The 24,136-nt window shown below is 44.7% G+C and overlaps 1 long non-coding RNA gene across 2 annotated transcripts; it reads left to right on the top strand.

The window, feature by feature from the left end:
• The first annotated feature begins 6,006 nt into the window (after window positions 1-6,006).
• LOC147003855 (uncharacterized) lies at window positions 6,007-18,553 on the top strand. 2 transcript variants are annotated; one of them, XR_015047574.1, is made up of 4 exons: window positions 6,007-6,111; window positions 13,638-13,681; window positions 15,757-15,873; window positions 16,169-18,553. It is a non-coding gene; the product is annotated as an uncharacterized LOC147003855 (long non-coding RNA). The 2 variants fall into 2 exon arrangements; XR_015047575.1 differs by lacking the exon at window positions 13,638-13,681 and adding an exon at window positions 7,563-7,643 and having other exon boundaries at window positions 6,036-6,111.
• Window positions 18,554-24,136: the final 5,583 nt, after the last annotated feature.

Raw genomic sequence — 24,136 nt, 5'->3', positions numbered from 1 at the left:
GGAGATTAAGGGGATACAAATTGGAAAAGAAGAAGTCAAAATATCACTCTTTGCAGTGATAGTATATACAAGTGACCCTAAAAATTCCACCAGAGAACTCCTAAGCCTGATAAACAGCTTCAGTGAAGTAGCTGGATATAAAATTAAATCAAGCAAGTCAATGGCCTTTCTGTACACAAAGGATAAACAGGCTGAGAAGGAAATTAGGGAAACAACACCCTTCTCAATAGTCACAAACAATATAAAATACCTTGGCGTGACTCTAACTAAGGAAGTGAAAGATCTGTATGACAAGAACTTCAAGTCTCTGAAGAAAGAAATTAAAGAAGATCTCAGAAGATGGAAAGACCTCCCATGCTCATGGATTGGCAGGATCAACATTGTAAAAATGGCTATCTTACCAAAAGCAATCTACAGATTCAATGCAATCCCCATCAAAATTCCAACTCAATTCTTCAAGGAATTAGAAAGGGCAATCTGCAAATTCATCTGGAACAACAAAAAACCTAGGATAGCAAAAACTCTTCTCAAGGATAAAAGATCCTCTGGTGGAATCACCATGCCTGACCTAAAGCTGTACTACAGAGCAATTGTGATAAAAACTGCATGGTACTGGTATAGTGACAGACAAGTAGACCAATGGAACAGAATTGAAGACCCTAAGATGAACCCACACACCTATGGTCACTTGATCTTCGACAAGGGAGCTAAAACCATCCAGTGGAAAAAAGACAGTATTTTCAACAAATGGTGCTTGGCGGTTATCATGTAGAAGAATGCAAATTGATCCATTCCTATCTCTTTGTACTAAGGTCAAATCTAAGTGGATTAAGGAACTCCACATAAAACCAGAGACACTGAATCTTATAGAGGATAAAGTAGGGAAAAGCCTCGAAGATATGGGTACAGGGGAAAAATTCCTGAATAGAACAGCAAAGGCTTGTGCTGTAAGATTGAGAATCGATAAATGGGACCTCATAAAGTTGCAAAGCTTCTGCAAGGCAAAAGACACCGTCAATAAGACAAAAAGACCACTAACAGATTGGGAAAGGATCTTTATCTATCCTAAATCAGATAGGGGACTAATATCCAATATATATAAAGAACTCAAGAAGGTGGACTCCAGAAAATCAAATAACCCCATTAAAAAATGGGGCTCAGAACTGAACAAAGAATTCTCACCTGAGGAATACCGAATGGCAGAGAAACACCTGAAAAAATGTTCAACATCCTTAATCATCAGGGAAATGCAAATCAAAACAACCCTGAGATTCCACCTCACACCAGTCAGAATGGCTAAGATCAAAAACTCAGGTGACAGCAGATGCTGGCGAGGATGTGGATAAAGAGGAACACTCCTCCAGTGTTGGTGGGATTGCAAGCTTGTACAACCACTCTGGAAATCAGTCTGGCGGTTCCTCAGAAAATTGGACATAATACTACCAGAGGATCCAGCAATACCTCTCCTGGGCATATATCCAGAAGATGTCCCAACCGGTAAGAAGGACACATGCTCTACTATGTTCATAGCAGCCTTATTTATAATAGCCAGAAGCTGGAAAGAACCCAGATGCCCCTCAACAGAGGAATGGATACAGAAAATGTGGTACATTTACACAATGGAGTACTACTCAGCTATTAAAAGGAATGAATTTATGAAATTCCTAGGCAAATGGATGGACCTGGAGGGCATCATCCTGAGTGAGGTAACACAATCACAAAGGAACTCACACAATATGTACTCACTGATAAGTGGATATTAGCCCAGAAACTTAGGATACCCAAGATATAAGATACACTTTGTTATATGCATGAAACTCAAGAAGAACGAAGACCAAAGTGTGGACACTGTGCCCCTTCTTAGAATTGGGAACAAAACACCCATGGAAAGAGTTACAGAGATAAAGTTTGGAGCTGTGACGAAAGGATGGACCATCTAAAAACTGCCATATCCAGGGATCCATCCCACAATCAGCTTCCAAACGCTGACACCATTGCATACACTAGCAAGATTTTGCTGAAAGGACCCTGATATAGCTGTCCCTTGCGAGACAATGCCGCGGCCTAGCAAACACAGAAGTGGATGCTCACAGTCAGCTATTGAATAGATCACAGGGCCCCCAATGGAGGAGCTAGAGAAAGTACCCAAGGAGCTAAAGGGAACTGCAACCCTATAGGTGGAACAACATTATGAACTAACCAGTACCCCAGAGCTCTTGACTCTAGCTGCATATGTATCGAAAGATGGCCTAGTCTGCCATCACTGGAAAGAGAGGCCCATTGGACTTGCAAACTTTATATGCCCCAGTACAGGGGAATGCCAGGGCCAAAATGTGGGAGTGGGTGGGTAGGGGAGTAGGGGGGTGTATTGGGGACCTTTTGGATAGCATTGGAAATGTAAATGAGGAAAATACCTAATAAAAAAATTAATTCAAAAAAAAAAAAAAAAGAAATACAGCTCAGAGGTCAACCCCTCAGGTATCCGTGTGTGTGTGCTCTCTTCTTTGTCACTGCATACACCAAATAGCTGGCAAAACTTCCAGGGATTCCCTTCTCTCTACGCCCCATCTCATCACAGGAGCCTTGGGAATATGGGTACACCACCAGAACTTAGCTTCTCCTGGGTTTGGGGGATTTAAATTGAGGTCTTTGCTCAGGCAGTGATGCTTCACTCACAGAGCCATGCCTACCCACAGCCCATAGACTGATACTTCCTCTTGCTTTTTAGCAAACCTTGTAATATTTTGCTGAAAGTGGCACAAGAGTATCAGAAAATGGAAGCTGAAGTATGTCTTTTCCTTCCTTCCTTCCTTCCTTCCTTCCTTCCTTCCTTCCTTCCTTCCTTCCTTCCTTTCCCTTTCCCTCTTTTCCTCTTTCTTTCTTTCTTTCTTTCTTTCTTTCTTTCTTTCTTTCTTTCTTTCTTTCTTTCTTTCTTTCCTTCTTTCTTTCTTTCTTTCTTTCTCTCTCTCTCTCTCTCTCTCTCTCTCTCTCTCTCTCTCTCTCTCTCTCTCTCTCTCTTTTTCTTTCTTTCTTTCATAAGATGGAGTATCACTACATAGCCTTGGCTGCTTGAACTCACTGTGTAGACCAGACTGGCCTTGAACTCACAGAGATCCACCTGCGTATGTCTTCCAAGTGCCAAGTATGTAGTTCTTTAGTGTGTGGTTTCCATGTTGACCTGGATGGGGTTTAGGCTTTTAAATGTTTGCTAAGGTGGCTTGCACTGCACCTTCTCATGCCTCTAATGTCCTTTTTCTGTCTTTGGTCATTCCTAGCGATTCCCTGTCAGACTGAGTCTGTCTTTCTGGCCTTTGTGACTATCATCTGTTTGCTGCCCTGGGGCACTGCTGGCAAACCAGGAAATATAGGGAGGGGATTAAATGATCAAATCCCAGCCTCTTAGACCCTAGGACAAGGCTTGATGCAGGAAAGCTAGGGGGCGCCAGAGTCAGGGAAATGCCCTTTTTGCAGGTGGACCTGGACTCTGAAAGACCCTGGGGTGTGGTACTTCAAAGCAAAAGATGTTCTGATCTCTTCCACGGTGGCTGATTCCCTTTTCCTCTTCTCAAACCAGGACAAGAATGTTTTAGGCTCATAACTATGAGCGTCTGGTGAGTTTCACGGAAGTACCCGACTCTGAGACTGTGTCCCCGGGGTCCCTCACTCACGTGTGAGTCCAAGCTCTTCAGCAGTTTATCAAAGTTACTGTTTAGCAGGATCCTAACAGTTCCCTGATTCCAGAAGCTTCTATTTCAGGGAAGTAGCTCTTGTGTGCGCATCTCTGGATTTGTGTGTGTGTGTGCTGATCTCAGGGAGCAGGAGCTCTTTGCCTCAGTTCAGGGAAAGCAGTGTTTTTCAAGCTGCCTAACCTTTTCTTGTACGAATGGAAGCTGTGGCACCCAAGCTTTCTACCTGCTGGAGATGACGCAGGAGTTCTCATTTGTAATCGTCAGCTAATAATAGATTCTACACGTGGTATGTTCGATTAATACCCGAGAGATTTTTGAGCTCTAGTAAGTAGCACACATTTTTTACTTTTTACTGCAATTTAATTTTTTTTATTTTTGTATACTTGTCTTAGAACCTATAACCCTGTTGAACTTATTTATTACTTCCATAAGTTATTGGAGATTCCTTTCAGTTTCTTCATAGAAATCCATGTTGTCTATGCCTATGAGCAATATAATTTCTTTCATTCAATATCTTTATTTTCTTTTTTAAGATTTATTTATTTTATGTATATGAATAAACTGTCGCTGTCTTCAGACACATCAGATGAGGGCACCGGATCCCATTACAGATGGTTCTGAGCCACCATGTGGTTGCTGGGAATTGAACTCAGGACCTCAGGAAGAACAGGCAGTGCTCTTAAATCCTGAACCATCTCTCCAGCCCTTTATTTTCTTGTTTCAATGTGTCCACTGACCTCCGCATCAGCGGGAGTGGGAAAAGTGGACATCCCTTTTTTTTTTGTCCTGCTGTCCCTCATCATTTGAGTGATTTCAAGGACAGGCTACCTCCGTTGTTTATTATTATTATTATTATTATTATTATTATTATTATTTTGCTATTAAGTTGAGGATACTGAAAATTCTGGTCAAGAATAAATGTTGTTATTCTGTTACATTTCCCCCCCTCACATATGTTTATTGTGGTTTCTCTTTGATCTAAATCCTAAATTCCTTTCCATCTAAATCCTAAATTCCTTTCCGTTGGTGTCTTCTTTTACTATTGGAAGAAGATGCTCAAAGAACTTCCTTTAGACCAGACCTGCTGGCCATGAGTTCTGTTCTGAGACTGTCTCAACGCCATCATTTCTGGGGATTTAAAAAAATTTGTTTTGCTTTGCTGCATATAGAATTCTGCATTGACAGTTCTCATAAGTGTTGTAGGTATTACAAGAGCCTGGCCCCACAACAACTCTGGCCATCTTTATTGAACGCGACATCACTTCTTCCGTAGAAGACGGCAGAAAGTAAGGAAGGCGCATGGAGCAGGGAAACAAATGATCTCTGTTCTCTCCCCGATGCTTTGAGAAGTCACTGACATGGCCACTCAGTTCCTGATACCTATGACAGATTTGGACTCTGAAAGCTTAAAATAAATTCCGCGGTCAGCTAGACTTCAAGTAGACAGCAGGGCTTTGGTTCCATTTTTCCACTCTTCTCTAGGTCCAGCCACACTCCAAGTTGGCCAGAGATGATTGCCAGTGGCAACTGAAGCAGAAGCTTCCTCATCCAAGTAACTAGGTTACTCCTTCGTTCATTATCTACGGCGGGATTCAGTCACATGACCACCCCTGGACCAATGAAGAAAGCTGAGAAGAGTAGGCACTGATTGGCTTGAACCAGGGTTCCTGGTGGCTTTGCGGGTAAGGTGTTCATCTTAGTCTGAGGGGCCTTGGCTGGGTAGAACTGAGGCTGGGTCACCATCCTTCTCCTAGGGAAAGAAACAGGAGAAGGAGCAGGGAACAGTGGGAGGGCTGTGAGCTGGTGTTGTGGGGAGAACACTGGTGGTCACGTGGCTTCCTTCTTGGGCTCCCAGGGAGACTGTATCGCAGTGAGGCTGGGGTCTGACCAGTGGGAAGCAGGAGGTTCTGGAACTCTGTTATGGAATATAATGCAGCAAGGGGGTACCTGGCAGACCCATGCCTAGGCGTCCCCTGAGAAATCACGCCATGCAACAGATCTGGCATAAGGGGGTTTATTTGGGGGGAAGGAGGGTAGTGAGGACCTGGGAAAGGGGTTAGAGGTAGATGAGTGGACATAAGATGGGCAGACAGGAGCAGAGCCAGACAGACCATACCCGGTCTGCACTAGCACAGGATGGCAGCATTCTCAGCATGTGGTCCTCAAGGCAGCAACACCAGAGGCCTTGCCTAGGGGGTTGTTCGGTGTATGCTCTCTGGTTTCCTCCAGCCTATTAAACAGCATCTCTGGTGGCCCAGCTCTCTGTGCATTAACAAGCCTACTGAGAGCCAATGGCTTAGGAAATCAGCAGTCCTGGGAACAGCTCTGTGTGGGAGGAGCTGTTTCGCCATCTCTTCTGGCTGTGATAGAACTCCCGATGCCTCCATCAGAATGCCGCTGTGATGATACTTTTGGGATTCAGGTACTCTGTCTGTTCAGGTGTGATGTCCTTCCCTCCTTCTCAAGCAGTGGCTGCAGTGGCCCCAGCTCCAACTGCTGCCCTGTGACTGGCTCTTAACCACCTCCTCACTGTTCCCACAGGCTCACAGGCTGCCTGTCTCTTACAGCAGCTTATGTAAGCACCACAAATTTCATCCCCTCCTTCTCCAAAAATATTGTAACTAATAACTTGTGGGTCCACCCTGAAGTCATATAATCCCAGTCCACAGGGAAGAAACCAATGTTCTTTATTGTTCTGGGAAGCCTTTGAAAGGCAAGAGAATGTTTTATTAGGGTTGTATTTGTAACTAAAGTGATTAGGGGACATTTCCTGAGACTCCAAGCTGGGGGAGCAGGACTCAATCTGTGATTCTTCCCATGATTTTTACATGTTTTGATCTTTAATCATACATGGATGGACATGTTATGGATAGAATCCCAGGTCCTTAACATGCTTACCCTACTGAGCCACTCCCAGCTCGTTTATTTGGAGTGACATGGGTAAGTTTAGGCAACTGTAAAAGTCCATTTATTTAGTACTATAGAAAGACATATATATTATGAAAATTTCCATTTTAACCTCATACCTCAGGGGTGTTAAGTAACTCGTGAAGCTGTTTAGCCATCACCACCCATCGCCAAGCCCAGCATCATCCTAAACTGCGAATCTTTCCCCTTCAACTCTGAATGCCCCAGCCTCTTTTCCCCCAGCCTGGGCAACTGTCTACTTGACCAGTGTTACCATGCTAGGTGCTGTTATCATTTAGCACTTATCTTTCTTCCTCCCCCTGACTGGCTTATTTTACCTAGCACAATGTCCTTAAGGCTCATCCATATGGTGGCCCATGCCAGAATCTCTTTTCTAACACCCCACGGCCTTTGGTGCAAGTGTGTTTTATATGCTGGGTGTGTGCAGGTGCATGGGAGAGTGGGTGTGTCCATGTGGAGTCCTGAGGTTGATGTTGGGAATCACTCTCGATTACTGTTCCACTTTATTCTCTTAATCAAACCCAGATCTGGTCAATATGCCCAGTCTTGCTAGCCAGTGTATCTGGGGAATCCTCTGTCTCCATCTTCTGAGGCTAGAATTACAGATGGATCTCCACACCCACAACATGGATTCTGGAATCCCACGTTGGGACCTCATGTATGAGTAGCAAGTACCTTAACCACTGAGCCATCTCTCCGGCCTCTCCTTCTTTTTGAAGAGTGAGTGGGAAGGCTCAGAAGGTAATGGTGTTTGTCACCAAATGTGACAGCCTGAATTCAATCCTTGGAGCCCCATGGAAGGAGAAGAAGGAGAGAAGGAGAGAGAGAAATGACTCCTTCGAATCGTCTTCTGACCTCTCTACATGTGCATCATGTTGTGTGCGCACTGTACATATAGTAAATATGCTCTAAAAAGGACTGAGTGGCATTCCCTTGTTTGAACAGACAAGGTCCTACAGCCCTTCAATAGACAGACACTGCAATAGCTTCAACACTTTGACCATCGTGAACAGCACTGCTCTGTAGGTAGGTGTACAGACATCTTTTCATGTTCCTGCTTTAAGTTCCCAGCAGTGAAGTTGATAGATCACAGGGTAATTTTGCTTCAATTCTCTTTTTGTTGTTTTGAGACAGTGTCTTATATACCCCAGTGTCCTCATTTTTTTCCTGTTGCTGTGATAAAAACAAAAAACCAAACCAAAAACCCCAAAACCTCTGACAAAAGCAACCTAGGGGAGAAGAGGCGTCTTTTGGCTCGTGGTTTCGAGAGTCCAGTCTGTCATGGTGGAACTGTCAAGATAGCATGAGCTTGAAGCACATGGTGACACAGGCTTCACAGTCAGAAAGCAGAGAAGGGTGAATACACACTGTTGCTCAGCTCCTCTTCTCTGCTTACACACTCTACGACCTTAGCCAGGTGAATGGCGCCACCCATAGTGGAAGTGGGAGGTGTCTTCCCACCTCAGTTAATGAGATCTAGAAAGTCCTCCCATAGGTATGCCCACAGGTCCACCCACCAGATGATTCTAGAATCTGTCAGGTTGGCAATTCTAAACACTCACCATACCTAGGCAGCATTTAATTATGTAGCTGAGACTAACCTTGAACTTGTGATCGTCCTGAGTCTGCCTCCTGACTGTTGGCATTACTGTCCTGCACCAGCCCGCTTGGACATGTTTAATTTCTTAAAGAACCATCATATTTAGTCTTTTTATTTTGGCCCTTTTTGTGGGATTTCATGGTTTTGCCTTGTATTTCCCTGATGGAGAAGGGAAATTCGAGTACCCATTTTTATCTCTTCAGTTCTGGTCTTTGAGCCATCTTTGGCAGTTTTTGTGTACTGTGGACACATGTAGATTTCCCCTTGGTCTTGCACCATTTGTTGAAGGGATGGCCAGGTCTTCATTGAATTACCCAGGTAAAAATCAGTTGTCCACTTGAGGTTTTATTATGTGCAGTTGATTCTCTTCCATTGATCTATACTTGGGACCTTAGGTTCATCTACACAGCCTTGCTTTGCTGTAGATTTGCCTATTGGGGAATCACCTGTATTTCTGCATGAATTTTAGGACAGCTTTTCAGTTTCTGAATGGAAGTCAGCTTGAGTTTCAATAAGGATTGCCCTGAGTCTCTAGATCAATTCAGGGAACTCTGGTGATTAGAGTCTAGTTGCCACCATGCTTGAGACAGGTACGGACACCTTGAAGCAGTTCTCCTGAAGCTCCAGAGAGAATTTCTGAACTGAGGACAGGCACGATAGAAGATAACTGGAAGAAGGGTGGGGCTCTATGAACTGATGCAAAAGCTTCTGACTACCTAAGATGGGTGAGAGTGTATGAGGGATAAGGGTTGTAGAAACAGAGGTGCAATAGAGAGACAGAGAAGAGGAAAGGAGAGGGGAAGAGATTTAAGCTTGAAGAGAGGGGGAGAGGGAGGTGAGAGAGGAAGCAGAAATGCTGGGAGAGGTAAGAGAACGGAGAGCCATCTTCCTGGTCTCTGGGCCCAGGAATCCATTTATGACTGTGTTTCTATATGTCCTCTGCTCTGTCAGAGGAGGCTAGGACACTGCAGGTCAGCTCAGACCACATGTTCTCAAGTCTTCTAAGTGTATCCTCCATTCTCCAGAGAAGTGCGATGGGAATGGTTGCCATGGGTACCTTCAGGGCAGGATGCAGTCAGTCCTCGCTGTGTTTGCTGCTGTGGAGATGCAGGGGTCCTAACTCACCCTCTGTTTGTGGAATTCAAGGCCTCCAAACTGGCTCAGGTTTGGAAGAGGGCATAGGGTTGTGTTGTCCCTTGGGAGCCTTGTGCTAAGCCTGCAGGTCACCCCTATTTTCTTTCCTCAGGTAGCACACATATATCGTCTGTGCAGCCTTCATTGATTGTCTCCCTGAATCATTCCCCCTTGGGCTTCTTTCCAAGGGTAATAATCTCCATCTGGCTTCTGGCAATGGTTGCCACCCCCTGGCCTCCATTGTTCCGGAGTTCAGTCATTTGTATTGTGCCATCAGTCCTGGCTACATGGAAGATCTGTCACTGAATTTTTGTTTTGTGGGTCACGGGCTTGCTATGGAGCATAGCCTGGTCTCAAACTCCTGTGATCATATGATCCACCTGCATCAGCTTATTATGTGACTAGTGCATGCTACCATACCTAGGTTTTCCTGTTTAAGACTCAAAGTTAAAGACATTTCCCCCCTGGGTCTTGCTACAGCACCAACTCCCTTGAGTACTCTGTTTGCCAAGTGCAGATCTTAGGACCTGTCAGTTTCTATAGTATTGTAAGCTAGTTCTTGGTGCTTGTATTCTGTTGGTTTTGTTTCTCTGCAGACTCTGACACATCATCTTCCTTGAGCATTAAAAAATAATGATTTTGCTTGTATTTGTGTATATGGTATATATGCCCGTGTATATACATGTTTGCATGTGTGAATGCACATGTGTGCGCTAATGTGTAAGCACTTAGAGGCCAGAGGTTAACATTGGGTGTCTTCTTTGATCACTCTTTACCTTATATTTTGAGGCAGAGTCTCTCACTTGAACCCAGAGCTCGTTGGTTTGGCTAGTTAACTAGCCAGCTTGTTCTCACTGATCCTGTCTTTGTCATCCAGGTACTGGGGTTACAGGCAGGCCACAATGCTTTTTGAGAGTGTGCTTAGAAATTATTAAACTCTCCAGAATCCAGCCTTACCTTTTTGTTGTTGTTGTTGTTGTTAAATCCCCAGGCCTGCTAACCAGACATTGTTACTCTCCTGCTCTGCTTATGTCTGAATGCGGATGCATGCTGTCCTGGTGTCTCTCTGGGGGTGTAGTCTCTTTCCTCACCAAGCCCATTTAGATGTGGGTCTCATGGCCAGGAAGGGAGGAGCATCAGATCCCGAGAGACAGCTCTTGTTCTGGCTGGCAAAAGGCTGGGCTACTGCTGCTGGCTTAGAGCTTCTCAGGCAGATACTCCAGGCCAGATGTCCCCAGCTCAAGTGTCAGATGACCCCCCCTTTTTTTTAGGCAGGGTTCAACCCTGGCATATGGGTTTGTCTTGATTGCATAGTTCATATTCTCTGGAGCTTGGCCCTTCTGGGTATGAAGTACAGGATCTCGTCTGGCCTCTGTCTACTTGCCATAGATGACATCTTTTTTTGTAGGCTTTTGGTGGGGGGGTGGTCTTTGACTTTCACAGGTAGTTGTCAATGTCAGATTTTTACTCAGCAGTCTCTCTCTCTCTCTCTCTCTCTCTCTCTCTCTCTCTCTCTCTGTGTGTCTCTGTCTCTGTCTCTGTCTCTCTCTCTGTCTCTCTCTCTCTCTCTCTCTCTCTCTCTCTCTCTCTCTCTCTCACACACACACACACACACACATTTAGTAAGGTTATTCTTTGGTTGTTCTTGTTTTAGAGATAGGGTCTCACACCATTGCCCAGGTTGGCCTTAAATTCCCAGGCACAAACTATCCTCTGTCCCAGCCTCTGGAGCAGCTGGAACAACAGGCTCTAACAGTAACGTATTTATTCAATAAGCATCTGCAGCAGGCTCAGTTGTGGCTCCTCTAACATCAATCGATCACAGACATCTGAGGGTGGCAATGGGGTCATTGCAGATATGATTCAAAGTCCTCAACATGAGCTCATACTCCAGAAGAGTATTATTTCAGGGGAGAAATGTCTTTCCTCACGAGAGAAGGGAGGAGGATTTGGGACCCAGAGGACCTGGGAAATAACACCAAATAAAGGTGAACTCAGACATAGAGTCTGAAGCCCCAGGCTTCTTCAGAACCCATGAGAAGAAAGACAATGAGCAGACTCTGCCTCAGAACCCCCAGAAGAACAGGCATGGAGACATTGGACTTCTGGTCTACAGAACATTTTTCTGTTCCTATAACCTGCCAAGTTTGTGGTAATTTATTATGGCAGTCAGGAAACTAACCCTTCATCTAATTGTATTGTCTCTATGGCAACAACTTGCCTGCACATCTCCCATGCCTCATATGGCACACCAGCTAGAGCATCCTTTCCACACACGAGCCCCACACCAAGTCCCTTCCGGTGGACTCGTAACACTCAAACCAGGGTCACTTCATGCTTGGGCCTGTCTGTCCTCACCTTTTAGTTAGTCATCTGGATCGAGGTCCTACTCTGTTGTCTGTTTTATCAGACTCCCTGGACACTAACTGTCACCAATTGGGCTCTCTGAACAGCTGCTGAGATGGAGTTGCCATGTGGAATATTGATCAGGGATCAATAGCTGGGGAGGGAGAGGACTTGGAAGAGGGAGAAGTTGAACTATGATGCAGACCAAACAGCCTTGGCTGATGCCTGCAGAGCTGTGCTGTAGTGACTGGAGCAGGCTGGCCCTTGGGTCCTTAGCTCAGTCTTCAGTGCAAGTTTGTCTCCAAGCTGCCCGTGCAGGAGCTGGCAGCAGGGACAAGCCACTCCTTGAAGTGGCATCTGGACAGTTCTTCCTCACGTTCATTACATCAGCATGGAGACAAACGGAAACACCCTCCGGGGAAAAACGAGAAAACAGAGGTTAAGCGGCCAACAGCCCTTTTCAAAACACACATTTCTGAGAAAGAATCAATACCCAAAGCATGGGTGTTAACTAACCTAGGAGTTTTCCTGAGCTTCACCTCCCTGGGTCTTCTTTAAGAATTTTTACTTGATGTGTATGGGTGTTTTATCCGCATGCATGTCTGTGCACCAAGGGCAGGCAGTGCCATCAGAGGTCAGAAAAGGTCATCAGGTCCTCTAGAACTGGTGTTATGGACAGTTGTGAGACACCATGTAGCTTCTGGGGAATCAAATCTAGATCCTCTAGAAGAGCAGTCAGTGCTCTTAACTAATTAGCCATCTCTCCAGCCCTCACTGCTTCTTACAGTGACCTTGAGAGGTATTTGTTACTTTCACTAATTGTGTGTGTGTGTGTGTGTGTGTGTGTGTGTGTGTATGTGTGTGCTGAGTGTGGAACCTGGGGCCTCCCAGTTGCTAGGCAAAGGCTTTACCATCAATCTATACTTCTCCCCTCAGCAGTCAGAGTCTGCACTCGGTCTGTGTGGTGTTATAACCCTCAGGGAAGCCAGTGGCTTCATTACTTTCCCAGTATCCAATAGAAACAACTGAAAGGAGTAAAGCTTTGCCTTGGCTCTCAGTTTCAGACAGCTCAATTCCCATGCTTAGCCCCATGAACTTAGGCAGAACGTGGTGGCAGCAGGGGTGTGGGCAGAAGATTTCCCTCACCTTATGGAAGACAGGAAGCAGAGAGAGGGAAACAGTAAAAAGCCAGGTACAAAATATCCCCATGAACCAGTCCCTAGTGACCTAGTTTCTCTAGCCAGGTCCTATGTCCTAAGGTTTCCAACCCCCCTACCCACCTCTCAAAAAAAAAAGTTCCAGGAGCTGGGGATGTATAAGGCATTTTATTTTCAAACCGTAACAGCCACGAAGGGAGGATTGATTCTGATGCACAGGGAGTCGGTAATTTAGAGAGAAGAGTGCCATGCATTAGCAAGAGCTCAGCTGTTATGTAATGAAGGGCAGCGTGTGTTTCTAGTCTTTATTTAGAACATGATTGCAGCCAGACCCTGAACCCGAGGCTTCATCTGGCAGCTTTTCAGGAAGCCCCTCAGGTTTCAGTCCTCCACGGGAGATGTAAAATGCTGCGGTACAACATGACAGAAAAACAAGATTAGCTTTTGGTGTGGTGGTGGGGGGAAGTAAAAAGAAAAATGGCTTTAAACGATACTGACAGATAAGAGAATTCTGATGCTGACATGAAAAAGGCCTCAAATTATTAAAAATATTATTCTGATTATTAACTATCTTACTTTCCTGTTGCAGTGGTAGAGTCAACTCAAAGGACAAAAGGCTTTTTTGTTTTGTTTTGTCTTGTTTTGACTCAAGAGGTTGCAGCCCACCATGGCAGGAAGTCATGGCAGCAACAGGAGTGGGGCGTAGATGGTCACATTACATCCATAGTCGGGAGGCAGAGTGTGATGAATGTGTCTGCTTAGTGAGTTTTCTCCATTTTATAGGATCCAGGATTCCTGCCCAGGGAACGGTCCCACCCACAGTAAAGGTGGGTCTTCATCAATGAACCTAATCAGATAGCCCCTCCCAGGTGATTCTCAAGTTGACAGAGTAACCATCACATAAACCATGTTTATTATATCTATATCTGTATCTATAGATATAGATATATAGATATATAGATATAGACACTTTAGCAAATAGAAGGAAATTGTAATTATTTAGAGCCTTACCACACACAGAGATTATCTTTGCTAATATTTTGATGCTGAGCCTTCTTGTGCTTTCTTGTGGAGTTATAACTATAGACGTATATAACATACTTACAAGATTTATGTGTATGTGTGTGTCTAGATATACTTGTATGTTTTATAGCCTTATGGGATTGTAATGTACAGATTGGCTTTTAAAACAGCAATGTTTCCTTTCTCATTAAAAAGCAACACATGTTCGTGGAGAGATTTAGAAAATGTAGAAAAACAGAATGAAGAATGTCTAAGTCACAAACAATGCTACTTTCCATAATAGTGACTGTTTTATAACCAGATTCAATGTTAGGGCTAAGAGGGAGCCTTGGATCTGATTCAGGAGACTTCCGTGTTCCCTCTGGCAGTGCTGGGGATTAAACTCAGGGTCTTGCACCTGCTAGGCGAGTGGCTGCAACTGAGAAACACCCCTCCCAGGCTCAAATCTCGGGCAGAATTCTTCCAAGAACTTCCTCCCCCTTCACACAAGGGGGAAAATGTCGGTACTTTTCCAAAGGCAATTTCACTTTAGACAGTGGACAAAGGGAGAGAGAGGGAAAGGAAGATTCAGGCTGCTTTCTCGTCAAATCGTCTGTGCTCCTGAAAGCACAGGCAAGAGCCTGGCTAGTTTGTAGTGCTATCAGAAACAAAACCTTAGGTATAATCTGTCATTTCTGATTCCATCTTAGAGTTGGGGCGCCAATTAAAAAATGCATGTCTTGACTACAAGCAAATGAATTCTGGGTATGAGTCAGACTTGTCTTGGAAGGAAGAGAGGGTAATAAACTGACTGTGGGAAAGCAAATGAGAGATGGTAGGGACAATGAAGAGTGTGGGCTTTGATTGGCCACACCAATGGACATGGAGACCAAGGAGCCTGTTCTGTATCTGCCCATCCATCCACCCACCCACCCACCCACTCACCCACCCACCCACCCACCCACTCACCCACCCACCTTTTACATACCTGCCCATCCCCAAAGCCAACAAGTGTGCTCTTGTTTTTATTTTAAGAATTTATTTATTATTTTTAGATAGGGTCTCAACTCAGTGTGGCCTTGACCTCAATATGGAGCTGAGGCTCCTGACCCTCTTGCCTCTAGCTCCTGTGTACTGGCCTTAAAAGCATAAACCAACATGCCCAGATTTATTTTATTTTTAGAATAGTTATAGTCTCTTTTAAAATATTTATTTTTATTTTATGTGTACGAGCATTTGTTTACATGTATGTATGTGTCCCTTGAGAGTTCCTGGTGCCTGTGGAGGTCAGAAGAGGGCTGTTGGATCTTCTGAAAATTGAGTTACACATTGTTGAGAACTGCTATGTGGGTGCTTGAAATCAAACCCAGGTTCTCTACAAAAGTAGCCAGCTGGTACTCTTTTTTTTTTTTGGTTTTTCGAGACAGGGTTTCTCTGTATAGCCCTGGCTATCCTGGCACTCACTTTGTAGACCAGGCTGGCCTCGAACTCAGAAATCCGCCTGCCTCTGCCTCCCAAGTACTGGGATCAAAGGCGTGCGCCACCACGCCCGGCTGCCAGCTGGTACTCTTAACCACCAAGCCAGCACACCTGCTCCTGTTTTATTTTTATGTATTTGTTTATTTATTTACTTCTTGAGATAGTGCCTCTTGTAACCCAAGCTACTCTTGAACTCCAAGTATGTTCTGGTATTCAATAAGTATGTTCTGGTTTTTTGTTTGTTTGTTTGTTTTGCTTTGTTTTGTTTTGTTTTTCGAGACAGAGTTTCTCTGTAGCCCTGGCTGTCCTGGAACTCACTCTGTAGACCAGGCTGGCCTCGAACTCACCTACCTCTGCCTCCCAAGTGCTGGGATTAAAGGCGTGCGCCACCACTGCCTGGCAAGTATGTTTTGTTACACAGACGTGAAGAAGGACCCAGTCTTCTTGCTCTTCATGGTGGGCTGATGTCACTCTCAACATCATTGTCTCTTGGGAGATGCACTGTGCAGCTGTGCCACTGGTTGAAGAAGGGAAACAGGTAAATAGGCACAGCATTGATGTTGTTAAGCCAGAGGGGGGGGGGGGAGGGAGGGAGGGAGGGAGGGAGGGAGGGAGGGAGGGAAGAAGAAGAAGAGGAGGAGGAGGAGGAGCAGGTGGACCAGGAGGAGGAGAAGGAGGGGAAGGGAGGGAGGGAGGGAGGGAGGGAGAGAGAGAGAGAGAGAGAGAGAACGAGAACAGAGGCCAGCTATTTGATCGAGCACTGAGCATGAAGGGGAATTTTGAATGATGCTACCTGGAGGAAGTTGTCTCTAACTTAAGCCTTGTGGATGTAGAGGATTTAGTCAGATGAAGGTGTCCAGTGAAAGAGTCCCACGCAGAAGAAGCAATACTTCAAATGCTCAGGAGTTGAGAGAAAGCTTGCATTATCCAGAGCTATGTCTGCGTGGTTGGAGGAGGGAGGAGCAGGAGAGACTACAGACAGATGAGTATAAGGATGTCATATTGTAAGAGGTCTGCAGACTAAGAAGCGTGATTTTTCACCCTGAGGCCGATGAGCAAAGACTAAAAGGTCTTAAAGGAAGCATGTGACACAGTTGGTGCCCCCCCCCTTCCCCATCTCCTGGCTGCTGTGGAGAACAGACAGAAAGCAAGAGGTGGAGTTTGGAGGCTGAGCAGCAATTCAAGAACAAGGTCAAAATGACCCAGAACAGGGTCTTTGTTGTGTGTTTGGAGATGCAATTGATCGATCGGAGGATGTGGGTTTGATATCCGTGTCCCATGTGGGCATGAAGACAGCACACAGAGCTCTGATGCTAGATATGGGTGTCATTGTACACCTTGTAAAGTGTGAGGGAAAACCTGGACACAAATTCCAGGAAACACTGGCATTTAAGGGACAGTTGGAAGTCGAGGATCGGAGAAGGGTTAGGAGAACTATGCCAAGTCCCCCTCCTCTTCCTGTGGCTTCATCTGTTGTCAAGTTGGACCATGGCCAATGTGGAAGAAGATTAAGTGTGTCCACAAATGCTTTGAACTTGCATCTCTGCATCACCAGCTACTGACAAATAGAGGAACTATGCTGGGCAGGCTTCTTGTCAACTTGAAGCTGCAATCTTCCAATAAGAGGGAACCTTAATTGAGAGAATGTCTCCATCAGATTGGCCTGCAGGCAAGCCTGAGGGGTACTTTCTTGAGTGAGGATTAAAATGAAAGGGCCCATGTGCTGTGGGTAATGCTGTTCTGGGTAGGTGGTTCTGAGTTGTATAAGCAAGCAAACTGGGCCAAGCATGGAGAACAATACAGTAAGCAGAACTCCTCATGGCCTCTGCTTCAGTTCCTGCTTTGACTTCTGTTCATAATGAACTACAACTATAAGCTGAAATAAACCCTTTCCTCCTCGGGCTGCTTTTGGCTATGGTGTTTATCACATCAATAGAAACATGAGTAGGATAGGGACTCACCAGATGTTTGTGAGAATTTAATGACGGGGAGGGGAATCAAATGAATGAATTTAAGAGTATAACCCTGACATATGAGACTTTAAAAACAATGTAACTGTTCAGACACTACATCCCAAAACACGTTGTTCCAAACAGTACACTCACCCCAGTGATTATGCATCTCTGTGTAGGAAATGCTTCTCAATAAATCAACAAGGAGGCTGGAAACATGGCTCAGAGATAGGGAATTGGTTCTACTCTTATAGAAGACCTGAGTTCAGTTGAGACATCCACATCAGGCAGTTTACAACTGCCTGTACCATCAGTCCAAGAAATTTGATGCATACTCACCCACAGATACATATACATACACAGAATTAAAAATAAAATGAGTCTTGAGAAAGGAAGAAAAGGAATATAAGTCAGAGCAAATGCAATGTAGAAAGAGCTCTACAGACCCTACTGTGAAGAAGCAAAACGTGCACACACACACATGCACACACACATACCCACCCACACACCCATATACACGCTCACATGCTCGTGCATGCACACACACAGACACACACACATGCACACACATGCAGGTGCACACATGTGCACCCCACACCCCACATGTACACACACACAAAAAGGAAGAGGCAGCAGAAAAAAAAACGTGAGAGCTGGAGGGCGGGGAGGAGCGCTGTGAAATGCTGTCTTCCGCCATGGCACAGCCACTGCACTGGTGATCTCACTGTGGCTATGGTTCCCCGAACAAGATCAAGTCCCTCAGCATTCCAGCATGGATGGAAGAAGGGGTTAGGAGGCTCCAGGCCTGGCTTGGGTTGGTTACAGTCAAGATACAGTGTATACATGTATGAAATTGTCAAAGAAAAAGTTAGAAAAGTCTTTGAAAATTATTGAAGGCCTGCCCCATGCATTGCTAGTTTTCAACATATGCTAGTGTGCGATCTTCTGGGTAAACAACATGTCTAAGGCCCTAGGATCCAGTCCTAGCATTGGAAAAACAAAGACAAAACAAAATCCATACCTTTCAAAAGCAAACAACAAGTGAGGGAAAGCACAAACCAAGATACACAAAGGGTTAGTTTAAACCCTTTAAAGGGTTTTAGTTTAAAGGGTTTCTTTAGTATGTAAGCAGCCTCCAGGAAACTAACCAACTCACTAAAGTACCAAAAATATTTAATGGAAAAAAAAAAAAGCAGAAGTCACGAATCAGCAATCCACCAACAAGAAAATGCTCCCAAATATTACAAGGGCTGGCTTATAATTAATCAAAACACTCACCTTAAAATTTGGTAAGATTCTTCTCTTAGCCATGCTGGTAATGCATTTCAAAGCTTTGAAACATATATAGCCTTTGAACCAGACATTCTATTTTTTGAGGCTTGTGTTAAGGAAATAATCAGAGATATACAAGAAATATATAACTAAGAAAATATGTAATGCAGTGTTTTGTGGGTTTTTTTTTCTTTTTGTTTTTTTGAGACAGGGTTTCTCTGTATAGCCCTAGCTGTCCTGGACTCACTTTGTAAGCCAGGCTGGCCTCGAACTCAGAAATCGGCCTGCCTCTGCCTCCGGAGTGCTGGGATTAAAGGTGAGCACCACCACCACCCGGCACAGCGTAATTTTAATATCAACAATGGAAACAAGAATTGTTTTCCTTGGACCTTAGACAGAGCTTTAATGATTTTGTTTTTAGTTTTTCTATTTTCTACCTTCTACAGTAATGATAAATAGCCTCTGTAATCCAGAAAACAAACAAAGGCTGCTTTTTGGAAAGGGGGGGGGATCCTAAAATACAAATACTCTTTTGGAGGGTTGCCACTGTTCAGAAATTTTCCAGAGCTTTCTCTTCAGCAGTCCTCAGATCGAGTTTCTAAAGCACGTACAAAATTGTTCTCATTATTCTGAAGTCATCCGCTTCATTTTACATAAATACAGCTGTGATTCATGTCCATCGCCCACCTTATTCATCTGCCTCTATACCAAAACGACTTCAGGGTCTTGTGGGGAAAAACAGTCTCTCAAAGAATGAATTTCCCTCCCCTGCCGAATGGGGAGAGAATGAATACTGTCTAGTTTTAGGTTTACATATATCTGCTCAGCAGTACTCAGCATATGGAGTTCAATAAATAGTACTGGTTGTTGTTATCATTCGCCTATTTGGCTTTATTTATTTCTGCAGTTGTCTAGGAAGCCAGATTGCTGCGGCCAGATGGGTGAATTCTCCAGCCAATGATTTTGCTAAAATACTAACTCATTCCATCAGTTATTCTGGGTGGACACTCTAACTCCTACCTTAAAATGTCAGGCTTCCAGGACCCCAAGAAGCAAATGAATACTGTCGGGGAAATGCAGCAACACCCACAGGGCGGTGGGAGTGGACACCCACTGTTATCCCTCCAGGCCCCTTAAATTATGATGTTTAAGATAAACAGCATTGAGCTTGGGCGGGGCTGAGCATTGGTCTGCCCGCTACCGCCCTCTAGGGGTAAGGAGAGGAAGTGTCGCATCTCCTGCTTGGTTTACTTTTTGGAGAAGGCTGTGAATTGTAAAGGGTCACCTACAGGGGAAACTAGAGCTCCTCTTCTCCACTGAGTCTGCAAGGAGTTGACCACCTTTGGCATGCAGCACACCCCTGTAACAATGTCTGCTGTAGCTCTAACCTTGTGACCTTAATTAGTCATTTTCCCCTCTCTAAGCTTTACCATCTGTTTAAAGTGGGGTCAGCATGACGGCTATTTCATGGGATTGTTACATAATGACTTAAGATAGCAAAAATTACCACCAAAAACAAGGCCAGGAACATTGCAGGTGCTCCACATATGGCACCTCTACTACAAGATGCCAAGCATGCGATCAGACCATTCCAGAAGGTTTTAAAGAGATTGAAAATAGAACTAGAGGGGAAACTCACTTGGTCTCTTCTTCCTTTGCAACTTGAGGTTTGTATTACTCTGTCTTCCCTCCATGAATCCCATGACAGGGATGACTTCTCCAGATGAGGCAGAACAGGGAGGAAAGGTCGGTGGGAGATCAGGACATTCTTTTTCACTATCAAAAAAGACAGAATGTGACTCTGGACAAAAGGAGCCAAGGACACCCGTTTTTCATTTTGTACACTCATTCTGATGATGGAACACACTGAAAAGGAATCTGGGGACCCAATGAAGAATGGGCACTGTGATCGACTAGTAATGTCTGCTTTGGTTACAGTATGGGTGGCTGGTGGCACGTACGCCACACATTTGCTTTCTGTGTCTTGGTAAAAGGGTTGCTTGTTTGTGATCTGTGGAGCAGCACTGGTCTGTAAACCATTTGAAATTGGCCTGGGACAAGATAAGAATTGAAATAAGAAGTGCTTAGAAAATTTTAGAGCAATTGGATAGTAATTTTTCATCTATTTAATAAAATGTCAGAGCTTTTATTTCATGTCTTTAAATTTTCCTCCTAGTAATTCATTTTAATTGTATCTTATGAAAGTTTCTGTTCATGACAGCTTGGGAAATTACCCTTCACTAGGGACATTAAGAGGTATTGTCTGAGACCTTGAGTAGGACGGACAGGAGGAGTCCCTTTTGAGTCTACAGCACTACCACAGCTGATGGACATTGGAGACTCTACAGTGCTAAGAGATGGGTGCTGTTTGGATGACTGCAAATCTCCCTAGAGATTTTCTCCCTAGAGAATTTCTGCACTTGGTGACTTTTGGGTGGTGGCAAAATTCAGGGGTCCCTGCTGACTGTTTTGTTTGAGGAAATGGTCAATAAACTGACTATTTTCCCATTGCTCTTTGTAGTTTGTATCCCCAAAGGCTGGTTGCTTAGGGAAACAGGTAAAGCAGCTCACCGACTAAGAAAGATGTAAGCTTTCACAGAAAAGCTCGGGGTTGGAATTGTTAGCATGGCCAGCAGTCACCCATGGAAATGAGAATCATAGGCACAGCCCTGCATCTGTTCACAGCATCCCCCCACCCACCCCCTACACAGCCCCCGGAGGCAGGCTCTGAGATGCACCGCCCCACACACTCCACACAGTGGCTGGTGTGGCAGCCCCCTTCTGTCTCCGTTGTGAACTCTTAGAGGTAAGGGTACTTGTGTTTCAAACATTCAATTACACTGTGGATTTTCAGAAGTTGGTTTTTCTACAGTCTGAGCAGTTGAGGGCATGACAATTCCTGGTAAATTATTTATATTGAAGCCATAAAAAAGAAGCCATGGGAGGGAAATGCAGAGGAAAGCTGAAGGCTTAGGAAAATGTAACAGTGTAGGCAGACAATGCACAGGAGGGATGGGTGGGTGGATGACAGCCCTGCCCTTCACCTGGGAGCTCTTTATATTCCAACCAGAAGCCAGAACATTGCTGCAGGGAGAGACCCGCAGTTTCTTCCAGAAGCTTCATTCTTAGGGAGAATTCCCTGGGGTAGTGCAATTAGGGCAATGCAGAGCCTGGAATGGGGTCAAACATATCTGGGTTCAAATCTTGGACCCAGGACTGAGGCATAGTCCGGAGGCAGAGTGCTTGCCGGGTGTGCATAAGGCTTTGGGTGCAACCCACAGCACAGCTACTACAAAAACCATGAATGCCAGGTCCATTGGATAATTAGCTGTAAATTGCCCTACTTCCTGGTTCACGGTTTCCCCTGTCTATAGTGAAGGGATAATAGTAAGACCTCTTCCTAGGGTACCCAGGATCTAATTCTACTAGGGGGAGCATGAAAGAGAGGTGAACCAGATTAAACGTATAAAACCATTTTATCTACCTATGTTTGTTGAGTATCTAGACTGGTGGTTCCCTCCTCCCCCCCCTCCCTCTCTATATATATGAATGAAGGCTGGCTGGTGCACATGTTTAATCCCAGCATTCAGGAGACAGAGAGAGGTAGGCAGATCTCTGTAAATACCAGGCCAGCCTGGTCTACACAGTGGGCACAGGAACAGCCAGGACTATATAGAAAGAGCCCATCTCAAAAAATAAAACCAAAAATCCCAACTCAACCCAACCAACCGAACCTATAAATATAACCAGCCAACAAATCAAACCTGCTTTGTCTTCTGCACTCAGAAGCACCCTGAAACTGACATGGTTTGCTGGTTTTCAGTTTACTTAATGTGGATGTGGATTCAGATCAGGATCCTGGTTCACTAGAGCACCAAGGGCGTTGTGAGCAAGAAACTATCCTACAGCAAATGGCCCTGCAGTGTGTTAGATGGATTTGACCACAGTGACAAGCACCTACATCAGTGACAAGCACCTACATCAGCTTAAAGGCGGTGTCTTAGTCTCTGTTCCATTGCTGTGAAGAGACACTATGATCACAGCAACTCTGTACAGAACAACATTTAATTGGGAATAGATTACAGTTCAGAGGTTTAGTCCATTATTGTCATGGTGGAAGGCATAGTGGCATGCAGGCAGACATGGTGCTGGAGAGGTACCTGAGAGTTCTACGTCTGGACAGGTGGGCAGGGGAGCAGGATGCAATGGGCGTGCATATGTCCATTGAAGGATTTGCATCCAGAACACTGGGAGAACTTTTTGCAAATAAATAAGAGAAAGGCACAACACTTAGAAGACAAAGAGGAAGGGGAGGAGGAGGAGGAGGAGGAGACCTAAATAGGAACCTTATCAAGAAGAGGTCAAAATGGACAAGCACTTTGAGAAGGCATTCAATTTCATTAGTTCTGGTGGAGTAGAATTTAAAATGAATGAGTACCAAGGTGCAACTCGGTGGTCTAGCACTCGCTCAGCACAGTGAAGACTTGGGCTTGATGTTCAGCACTGCAGAAAGCAAAACAAAACAAAATGCCTACTCTCCAAATTAAAACAACAACAACAACAAAAAACAAAAACAAAACTACTGCTATCCACTCGCCTGCATAAACAGACCTAAGAGTCAGCAAAGACAGAGCAACTGGAAATCTCTCTCTCTGTCTCTCTCTGCCTCTGTGTCTCTCTCTGTCTCTCTGTCTCTCTCTCTCTTCCTTGCCTCTCATCCTTCCTTTTGCCTTGTTTCCAGTGTTAAGGATCAAATCCAGGACCTCATGTGTCCAGCCCTGGAAGTCTTACATAATTGCTAATGGGAAAGAATTTGATAGTGGTTACCAAAATGGGACATACATGTGCCCAACACAACAACAATAACAACACAACAACAACAATAAAAGCCATGAAGACACTGATGCAGTGATATTCACAACAATACTAACTGAAGTGACCATGGGGAAATAACCTGAAAGTCTACCTGAGCAGAGTGGAAGATTGTGAGCGGTTGGTGTCACGGGATACTGGACAGGAGAAGAAAGAGGGAGTGCGCCATTGCTCTCTGAAACATCACAACTGGCTTTGAAGAAGAAACCAAGAGGGTTTAATAAGAACTGGCTTGTTTTTGTTTTATTTTGGTGCTAGAGTTTACACCCAGGGCCTTGTGCATGCTGGGAACTAGCTAAGTGTTCTCCTGCTGAGCCATAACCAGGAGCTTGCCTGTAAACTTGCTAGTGAGCTGGATCCCAGCCCAAATGGATGGATGCAAGCAAACAGATGAATTTGGAATCTACTACAGAATCCAACAGAATCCAGTCATTGCTTAGCTCATTAGCTAGCTCTAACCCTCAGGGAAGAGGTTTTCTCATTAGCTTACAAAGACTCAAAAAAAAAAAAAAAAAAAGGAAATTGAAATCCTCATTTTCTTGCTTTGCTAACCTGTTGGCCATCTGAAAATCTGAAGTCTGCGGCTCGCTTTGGCTCTCAGCCAGACGTTCTGAGTGGTGGGCCATTAAAGGGCAGAGACAGGATTGATGCTAGGCCTTTGCTGGCTGATGGTCTGGAAAGATCTCACCTTGTCCTCCTCGTGGC

Source organism: Mus caroli, unplaced genomic scaffold (assembly GCF_978045245.1).
Source record: "Mus caroli unplaced genomic scaffold, Mus_caroli_1 scaffold_7, whole genome shotgun sequence".
In the NCBI taxonomy this organism is placed as follows: domain Eukaryota; kingdom Metazoa; phylum Chordata; class Mammalia; order Rodentia; family Muridae; genus Mus; species Mus caroli.
This window is presented reverse-complemented; position numbering and strand designations above follow the sequence as displayed.